This window comes from Bubalus bubalis, chromosome 18 (assembly GCF_019923935.1).
Source record: "Bubalus bubalis isolate 160015118507 breed Murrah chromosome 18, NDDB_SH_1, whole genome shotgun sequence".
Lineage (NCBI taxonomy): Eukaryota > Metazoa > Chordata > Mammalia > Artiodactyla > Bovidae > Bubalus > Bubalus bubalis.
The window spans coordinates 53,780,552-53,790,284 of NC_059174.1; the positions used below are offsets into that span (position 1 = coordinate 53,780,552).

The 9,733-nt window shown below is 45.3% G+C and overlaps 1 non-coding gene across 1 annotated transcript; it reads left to right on the plus strand.

Annotated features, from left to right (window-relative positions):
- The first annotated feature begins 4,413 nt into the window (after positions 1 to 4,413).
- Positions 4,414 to 4,486, plus strand: TRNAE-UUC. The gene has a single exon. It is a non-coding gene; the product is annotated as a tRNA-Glu (tRNA).
- Positions 4,487 to 9,733: the final 5,247 nt, after the last annotated feature.

The window sequence follows — 9,733 nt, forward strand, 5'->3', positions numbered from 1 at the left end:
AATAAGCAGGGTGACAATATACAGCCTTGACGTACTCCTTTTCCTATTTGGAACCAGTCTGTTGTTCCATGTCCAGTTCTAACTGTTGCTTCCTGACCTGCATACAGGTTTCTCAAGAGGCAGATCAGGTGGTCTGGTATTCCCATCTCTTTCAGAATTTTCCACAGTTGATTGTGATCCACACAGTCAAAGGCTTTGGTATAGTCAATAAAGCAGAAATAGATGTTTTTCTGGAACTCTCTTGCTTTTTCCATGATCCAGCGGATGTTGGCAATTTGATCTCTGGTTCCTCTGCCTTTTCTAAAACCAGCTTGAACATCAGGAAGTTCATGGTTCATGTATTGCTAAAGCCTGGCTTGGAGAATTTTGAGCATTACTTTACTAGCGTGTGAGATGAGTGCAATTGTGCTGTAGTTTGAGCATTCTTTGGCATTGCCTCTCTTGGGATTGGAATGAAAACTGACCTTTTCCCATCCTGTGGCCACTGCCAAGTTTCCCAAATTTGCTGGCATATTGAGTGCAGCACTTTCATAGCATCATCTTTCAGGATTTGGAATAGCTCAACTGGAATTCCATCACCTCCACTAGCTTTGTTCGTAGTGATGCTTTCTAAGGCCCACTTGACTTCACACTCCAGGATGTCTGACTCTAGGTCAGTGATCACACCATTGTGATTATCTGGGTTGTGAAGATCTTTTTTGTACAGTTCTTCTGTGTATTCTTGCCACCTCTTCTTAATATCTTCTGCTTCTGTTAGGTCCATACCATTTCTGTGCTTTATTGAGCCCATCTTTGCATGAAATTTTTCCTTGGTATCTCTAATTTTCTTGAAGAGATCTCTAGTCTTTCCCATTCTGTTGTTTTCCTCTATTTCTTTGCATTGATCGCTGAAGAAGGCTTTCTTATCTCTTCTTGCTATTCTTTGGAACTCTGCATTCAAATGGGAATATCTTTCCTTTTCTCCTCTGCTTTTTGCTTCTCTTCTTTTCACAGCTATTTGTAAGTCCTCCTCAGACAGTCATTTTGCTTTTTTGCGTTTGTTTTTCTTGGGGATGGTCTTGATCCCTGTCTCCTGTACAATGTCACGAACCTCCATCCATAGTTCATCAGGCACTCTGTCTATCAGATCTAGTCCCTTAAATCTATTTCTCACTTCCACTGTATAATCATAAGGGATTTGATTTAGGTCATACCTGAATGGTCTAGTGGTTTTCCCTACTTTCTTCAATTTAAGTCTGAATTTCGCAATAAGGAGTTCATGATCTGAGCCACAGTCAGCTCCTGGTCTTGTTTTTGCTGACTGTATAGAGCTTCTCCATCTTTGGCTGCAAAGAATATAATCAATCTGATTTCGGTGTTGACCATCTAGAGTCTTCTCTTGTGTTGTTGGAAGAGGGTGTTTGCTATGACAGTGTGTTCTCTTGACAAAACTCTATTAGACTGCTTCATTCCGTATTCCAAGGCCAAATTTTCCTGTTACTCCAGGTGTTTCCTGACTTCTTACTTTTGCATTCCAGTATCCTATAATGAAAAGGACATCTTTTTTGGGTGTTAGTTCTAAAAGGTCTTGTCTCCCAAGTTGTATTCTTGGAGTCTACTCTTGGGGAAACTCAAGAGAAACTCCACTTCTCTCTATATCTTGTCTATTTTTATTCTTCTTGTGTGTGTATCTGTGTGTGTTTTCACAGACTTTGTCGTCTTCTTGGGGGAGCCTATTAAACAGTTAAAAATTAGAGAGTAATATATATATTACTCATTTCCAAGAACACATCTCTGCCTTCATTTCAGAGTTCCAGCAGATTGCAAACATATGCACCCACAGCCCAATACAGATAGACTCTGAAAAGGAGAGGGCTTCCCAGGTCATGCAGTTGGTAAAGAACCTGCCTGCCAAAGCAGAAGACGTAAGAGACATGGATTCAATCCCTGGGTCAGGAAGATCCCCTGGAGTAGGAAGTGGCACCTCACTCCAGTATTCTTGCCTGGAATATTTCATGGACAGAGAAACCTGGTGGACTGCAGTCCACTGGGTCCTAGAGAATCAGACACGACTGAGCAGGAACACATACTCAGGATGAAAGGGAGAAGGCTGAGAGCATCTCCACAGGAGGGCAGCATTTGTACAGTGAGGGCGGACGGCACCTTGATCAGTTTCTCCCAGGCATGCTCTGGTCCAGCACCTCTTAGCCCTTAAGGTGCCCAGGAACCACCTGGGTCTCTTCTTAAAATGCAGCTTGTCATTTAGAAGTGCAGGGGTGGGGTCTGAGATTCACATTTCTTACAAAACCAGGAGATGCTGATGCTGGGGTTTGTGGTTGCCCCTTGACCAGTGAGGGGCTTAAAGATGGACTTAAAGATGGATAACGAAGGAGGTACCATGTCACCCCACCTGACCCATTTTATCAGGCTTCCCCTGAACCCAGCTCTTTTTTAAAAAGTTGAATATTTTAAAAGGGATTGAACCCGATTCCCTTGCACTGGAAGCATGGAGTCTTAACCACTGGACTGTCAGGGAATTCCCTCATATGGTCAATTTCTTATGAAATTAAACATGCACTCACCATATGACCCAGAAATCCCACTCCTTAGGGACCTACCCTGAAGCTTCTCTGGGCCTCCATTAGCCTGTCTGCAAAATGGGAATCTCAGGTGGCTCAGTGGTAAAGAATCCACCTGCCAATGCAGGAGATGCAAGACATGTGGATTCGATCCCTGGGTCGGGATGATCCCTGGAAAAGGAAATAGAAACCGACTCCAGTTTTCTTGACTGGAAAATCCCGTGGAGAGAGGAGCCTGGTGGGGTTCAGTCCCTGGGGTCACAAAGAGTCGGACACAACTTAGTGACCAAAACCAAAAACAACACAGGATCACAGAACACCCTGTGGAGAATATTTGCAGAAGCTTTTAAAGTAATTGTTCCCAATGGGAAACAACTCATCCTTCCACTGGTAAATGGATACACAGACTGTGAAACACCCAGACAATAAAAAACTCCTCAGCTATTAAAAGGAACTTGTGGTCCATGCCATGACATGCATGAATTTTAAACATCTTATGCTACAGGAAAGAACTGACATTCAGAAGCCTGGATACTGTTCGGTTCCATTTTATAGGACATTCTGGATAAGACAGAACTTTGGTGATGGAGAATAGATCAGTGGTTGCCAGGGGTTACAGGTGGCAGTGGTGTTGACAGAGAGGAAGCCCCAAGGGAATTTTGGAAGGCAATGTGTCTTGTTTGTGGTAATGGCTACATGACTCAATGCCTTTGTTAAGACTCATAGACTGGGAATTTCCTGGCGGTCCAGTGCTTAGGATTCTGTGCTTTCACTGATGAGGGCTCAGGTTCAATCCCTGGTCTCCAAATTGAGATCCCACAAGTTATGTAACTGGAGCAAAAAAAAAAAAAAAATCCATAGACCTGCTCCTCCAAATGAGAGGAGTTCATTTGTCTGTAAGTTAAAAATAAATTAATAGAAATTTTAAAAATGACAGAATCTTTCAGTTCAGTCATTTCAGTTGCTCAGTCGTGTCCGACTCTTTGCTACCCCATGAACTGCAGCACGCCAGGCTTCCCTGTCCATCACCAGTTCCTGGAGTCCACCCAAACCCATGTCCATTGAGTCAGTGATGCCATCCAACCATCTTATCCTCTGTTGTCCCCTTCTCCTCCTGCCCTCAATCTTTCCCATCATCAGGGTCTTATAAATGAGTCAGCTCTTCGCATCAGGTGGCCAAAGTATTGGAGTTTTAGCTTCAACATCAGTCTTTTCAATGAACACTCAGGACTGATCTCCTTTAGGATGGACTGGTTGGATCTTCTTGCAGTCCAAGGGACTCTCAAGAGTCTTCTCCAACACCACAGTTTAAAAGCATCAATTCTTCGGTACTCAGCTTTTTATATAGTTCACCTCTCGCATCCATACATGACCACTGGAAAAACCAAAGCCTTGACTAGACAGACCTTTGTTGACAAAGTAATGTCTCTGCTTTTTAATATGCTGTCTGCTGCTGCTGCTAAGCCGCTTCAGTCATGCCCAACTTGTTGCGACCCCATAGACGGCAGACCACCAGGCTCCCCAGTCCCTGGGATTCTCCAGGCAAGAACACTGGGGTGGGTTGCCATTTCCTTTTCCAATGCAGGAAAGTGAAAAGTGAAAGTGAAGTTGCTCAGTCGTGTCCGACTCTTCGCAACCCCATGAACTGTGGCCTACCAGGCTCCTCCATCCATGGGATTTTCCAGGCAAGAGTACTGGAGTGGGGTGCCATCACCTTCTCCAAATATGCTATCTAGGTTGATCATAACTTTCCTCAAAGGAGTAAGCGTCTTTTAATTTCATGGCTGCAATAACCATCTGCAGTGATTTTGGAGCTCAAAATAACAGAATCTTAGAACTGACATTTTATGGGAATTCCCTGGCAGTCTAGTGGTTAAGACTCAGCACTTTCACTGCTGTGGGCCTGGGTTCAATTCCTGGTCAGGGAACTGAGATTCAAAAAAAAAGGAAAAAAAAGAAAAGAACTGGTAAGTTTTAAAGTCAGAGATGCTTCTGCTCTTCATACACTTAAACAATTTTAGAATTAGAAACTTCTAGAATTTTCAGAGTAGTAATAATAATAGCTCCCATTCTGAATTCCATCAGGGTTAGCACTTCTTATCTTTTTTTGTTGTTTTATAAATTGTATTTATTTATTTTGGCCATCCCTTGCCGCAGGTGGGATTAATTCCCCTGACCAGGAATCGAACCCATGCCCCTGCAGTGGAACTGTGGAATCTTAACCACTGGGCCATAGGGAAGTCTCAGCACTTCTTTACCTGTTTCTGTTATTGTGAGATGCTAGGAACAGCATGGTCACCAGGCAATGGCTTAGGGAGCTTTGGCTATTATTATTATTATTGCTGGTGGTGGTGTTTTCCGCCAGCCTTTGAGAGCCCCTCTCTTTAAGGCATCCTCCGGAGTTCTCCTCCCAGGCCCCCCCTGGTGTTTATTGCCACCTCATGGGTCTCAGTTTCCACAGTGTTGAAAGTTCTGGTGAACCAGTCTGGCCAGGGTCAGAAGACTGTATGGACCCAAGCATTGCTGCCTACAGTGAAGGAGGAAACAGACAGAGCTGGACTCCACTGTAGGCCAGGCTGCGAACATTAGGCTACACGCAGGGTCACCCTCCCAATGGACTTCGACCTTTGTACCTGGTGTCTATAGAAAAGGCATACCAATGGAAAACCAGACCTCCTGGATAAAAGAGACTCAGGACTTGTACCTGGACTCTCCGACACCTAAAAGAATACGCTAATTATCTCTAAAGACATTCCATTATGTTTATGGGGTATGACCACAGGCCTATTGATAAATGTCCACTGTTTAACTACCTAGGCTTATGACACATGAATCATGGGTTAAGTTTGGTCAGATCTCGCTTTTACCTTGTCCAGACTAGTTTCAAGGAATTTGGGGAGGTGGGTTTGAGCATGTACACTTAGGGTTTTCACAAAAACTGGTTGGAGTCCTTGGCAAAGAGGAGACTCTGCCTTGGGCCTGCCAGTGTAATAAACTGCACTCCATTATTTGCATTGTCCTTCTGAGTGAGCTTGTTTCCTGGAACACATGGCTGCAGGAATAGGTCCGCCACATCCTGCCTTGGAAGCCACGGTGCCCACAGTTGAGAGCCTCTGCGTAGATGGCTGACATTTGACTGGCTCTGGGCTTCCTGTGGCCGCTGGCAGGCTGGTGGCTGGCCACGGCTGCCCTTGGGGTGTGGTGGCTTTGGCCATCTGCTCAGCCCTGCCCCTCCAGATGGGGTCAGCTCTGCACGGCCCTAGAGACTTGGGGTCATAAAACCCTATGAGTCTGTATGCCACTTGGTCATAACCTTTTTTCTGCTCTTTGCCTTTCCACCGGGTAGATTTTAATCCTCTCGACACACAATGTGAGAGTTGCGAGTTAAATTTTATTTGGGGGCAAAATGAGGGCTTCCCAGGTGGTGCTAGTGGTAAAGAATCTGCCTGCCAATGCAGACGACATAAGAGATATGAGTTCGATCCCTGGGTCATAAAGATCTCCTAGAGGAGGGCATGGCAACCCAGTCCAGTATTCTTGCCTGGAGAATTTACATGGATAGAGGACCCTGGTGGGCTAAAGTCCATGAGGTCAAAAAGAGTCAGACATGACTGAAGTGACTTAGCATGCATGCATGAGGGCTGCAGCCTGCGAGACAGCACCTCAGATAGCTCTGAGAGACTGCTCCAAAGAGGCAGTGAGGAAAGGTCAATATATAAGGTTTCGGTGAAGGGAGAGTTCAGTGCAATCAAGCACTTACTCTACAAGAGGTTTTCTGCAAGTAGGAGGAGCTGATGTCATGCTGAAGGGATTTAGTGCTTCTCTAGAGATGAGGAGATGCAGGGATTGGGATCACGCAATCAGTTCCCTGAAAATATCTAACTATCTAAGGACCTGTTCCACCAGTTTCCCTGGAGGGCAGAGTGTCTCACTCTCCACCCTGAATTCCCCTCAGGGCGTGTGGAAGGTCAACAGCTCAGGAGCATGGGGTTCAGTCTGTGCAGAGGCAGATGGCAAATGCTCTTGGCAAGTGCCAGTTTGTAGTTGAGATGGTAAAGAATCCACCTGCAATGCAGGAGACCTGGGTTTGAACCCTGGGTTGGGAAGATCCCCTGGAGGAGGGCATGGCAACCCACTCCAGTATTATTGCCTAGAGAATCCCCATGGCCAGAGGAGCCTGGCGGGCTACAGTCCATGGGATCATAAAGAATCGGAGACGACTGAGCGACTAAGCACACAGCACCTACTTAAAAATTTTTTTTCCTGAAATATAGTTTTTTTTTTTCAATATAGTACCTATATTTTCATTTTACAGATTTTTAAATTAAGTGTGGGGAAAAGTTTGTGCTCAATTAGAGATCACAGTCTATAGAATCCAAAGAACTAAGGTTTGAGTCCTGATTCTATCCAAACTGTTTCTGCTTCCTGCCCTTGAGTGAGTCATTCATCAATTCCTTTGTTTCTGAGGCAGAGGGAGCAGTACTAGGATTTTCAGTCAGGCCAGTGCCCCTCACCCCTGCTTTGTTCAGGCATCAACTGTAATTAACAATACACTTTGCAGGACTTCCCTGGTGGTATGGAGTAAGATTCTGTACTCCCAAGGCAGCGGGGGGCCTGGGTTCGATTCCTGGTTGGGGAACTAGATCCCGTATGCTGTAACAAAAAGATCCCACATGCTGCAACTAAGACCTGGAGCAGCCAAAGAAATAAATAAAGAATAGTGCATTTCACTTAACACGATTTTTCCAATTTTTCCATGATTATTATTTGAACATATAATACATAAAAAATTGTTGAGATGTTCTACAATCATTTTTTTTTCAATAAGTCTTGGCAATCTGGTGTGTTTTATACTCAGACCACATCTCAATTTGGACTCACCACGTTTCTATAACTCAGTAGTTGAATATGGCTAGTGGCTGCTGTGTTGAACAGCCTGGGTCTGGGTCTTGAGGAGCAGAATGAGGGGACACCAGCATCAAGGTTGCACATGCTGACAACACCCACCCTGCCCTGCAATTCCATTGTTAGAGAGTTGTCTGCAATAAATCCTCATACACAGGCACCAGGATGCATGTGCTAGGGTGCTTCCTGTGACATGGACAAAAATATTGGAAATCACCTGAAGTTCCAACAGGGAAGCTTCAAACTAACAATGGACTTAGGGCGCTATTAAAACAACATGAGATGCTTCAGTGAACTTACAAAAACATCGTTCTGAAAAAAGTGATCGAAGCACATCATCGGAACAATTGATGAATTGGGAATGAGGACGGCAGCTTACATAAGGTGACCTGTTACACATTTCCTTATTGCTTTTATACTGTCCTGGCCACTTCTTGTTACATTTGAATTCACACCACCATAAGGTGGTGGCTCAGATGGTAAAGAATCTGCCTGCAGTGTGCCTGGATTCGATCCCTGGGTTGGGAAGAGCCGCTGGAGAATGGAGTGGCAACCCACTCCAGTCTTCTTGCTTGGAGAATTCCATGGATGGAGGAGCCTGGCTGGTCACAAAGAGTCTGCCACGACTGAGTGACTAATACTTTCACTCTCAAAAAGTTGTAAGAATTATTCTGAGAAGCGGTTAATAACTTCTCCAAGGGTCCAGGACATAGAAAATGTTAAGAACCTGTGATTTTAAGGCAATGCCCAGTTCAGTTCAGTTCATTTCCTCAGTCGTGGCAGACTCTTTGCGACCCTATGAATTGCAGCACGCCAGGCTTCCCTGTCTATCACCAGCTCCCAGAGCTTGCTCAAACTCATGTCCCTTGAGTCAGTGATGCCATCCAACCATCTCATCCTCTGTCGTCCCCTTCTCCTCCTGCCTTCAATCTTTCCCAGCATCAGGGTCTTTTCCAATGAGTCAGTTCTTCGCCGCAGGTGGCCAAAGTACTGGAACTTCAGCTTCAGCATCAGTTCTTCCAATGAATATTCAATATTCAGGACTGATTTCCTTTAGCCATGCCCAACTGTGGTCCAAAAATCTTAATAATCACGAGGGTATGGCCTGGCCTTCTGACTTTCCTCCAGCTCACGCGCCCTCTTAAGGTCAGAGTTGGTACAACAACCATGCATTCCTATCAGCCAAGAATCCCCTAGGCAAAGACCTTTAAAATCCTCGCTGAGTCAAGTCCACCGCACATGGCTTCATCTAGTGGAACCAAACTTTGCCAGACATCGTGCACTCACATGTCCATTCCCAAACACAAGCACCACATTTGTAAAAGTCTAGGAGAGTATATTCTAAAATGTTAATTTCAGAAGGGTGAAGGTCAGGGGATTTTTCAGTGCTTTATTGGTGGGGAGTATGGAGGGGAGTACATTTCTGGATTGTTCAAATGTTTACATGGATCATCTCTGCTATGAAAAGAAAGCTAGATCTGCACAAATTGAAGCTTGCTGTGGAAGAATACTTTTTGGGCAGGAAGGATGTGGGTGATCTATTGGAGCGTTGCAGATGAGCGTGGGAAAAATGAAGCTGTTTCTACACTCAAGGTAATAATCATGCTCCATTGCTATAGACTGAAAAGTCGTTCCCAGGGATGTTTGCCTCCTAATGACTGAAACCTGCAGGGTGACTTTAGGTAGAAAAAGGGACGTGGCAGATAAACTAATGATCTTGAAATGGAAGATTATCCTGGATTATTTAGAGGGTTCTTTTGGGGGGCCTGCACGGGGTTTTTGTAGGTGGCTCAGTGGTAAAGAATCCACCTGCCAATGCAGGAGACGCAGGAGACTCAAGTTTGATCCCTGGGTCGGGAAGATCCTCTGGAGGAGGAAATGGCAACCTACTCCAGTATTCTTGCTTGGTGAATCTCATGGACAGAGGAGCCTGGCAGGCTACAGTCCGTGGAGTCATAGAGTGGGACACAGCTGAGTGACTGAGCCTACACATGCGGGTCTTCGTTGCTTTGTGTGGGCTTTCTCTAGTTGCAGTAAGGGGAGGCTACTCTTTGTTGTGGGGCTCAGCTTTCTCACCGTGGTGGCTTCTCTTGTTGCGGAGCATGGGCTCTAGGCGCCTAGACTTCAGTCATTGTACCATGCAGGTTTCGTAGTTGTGGCTCTCAGACTTAGTCACTCCACAGCATGTGAAATCTTCCCGGGCTGGGGATCAAACCCATGTCCCCTGCATCGACAGGCAGATTCTTATCCACTGCACCTCCAAGGAAGTA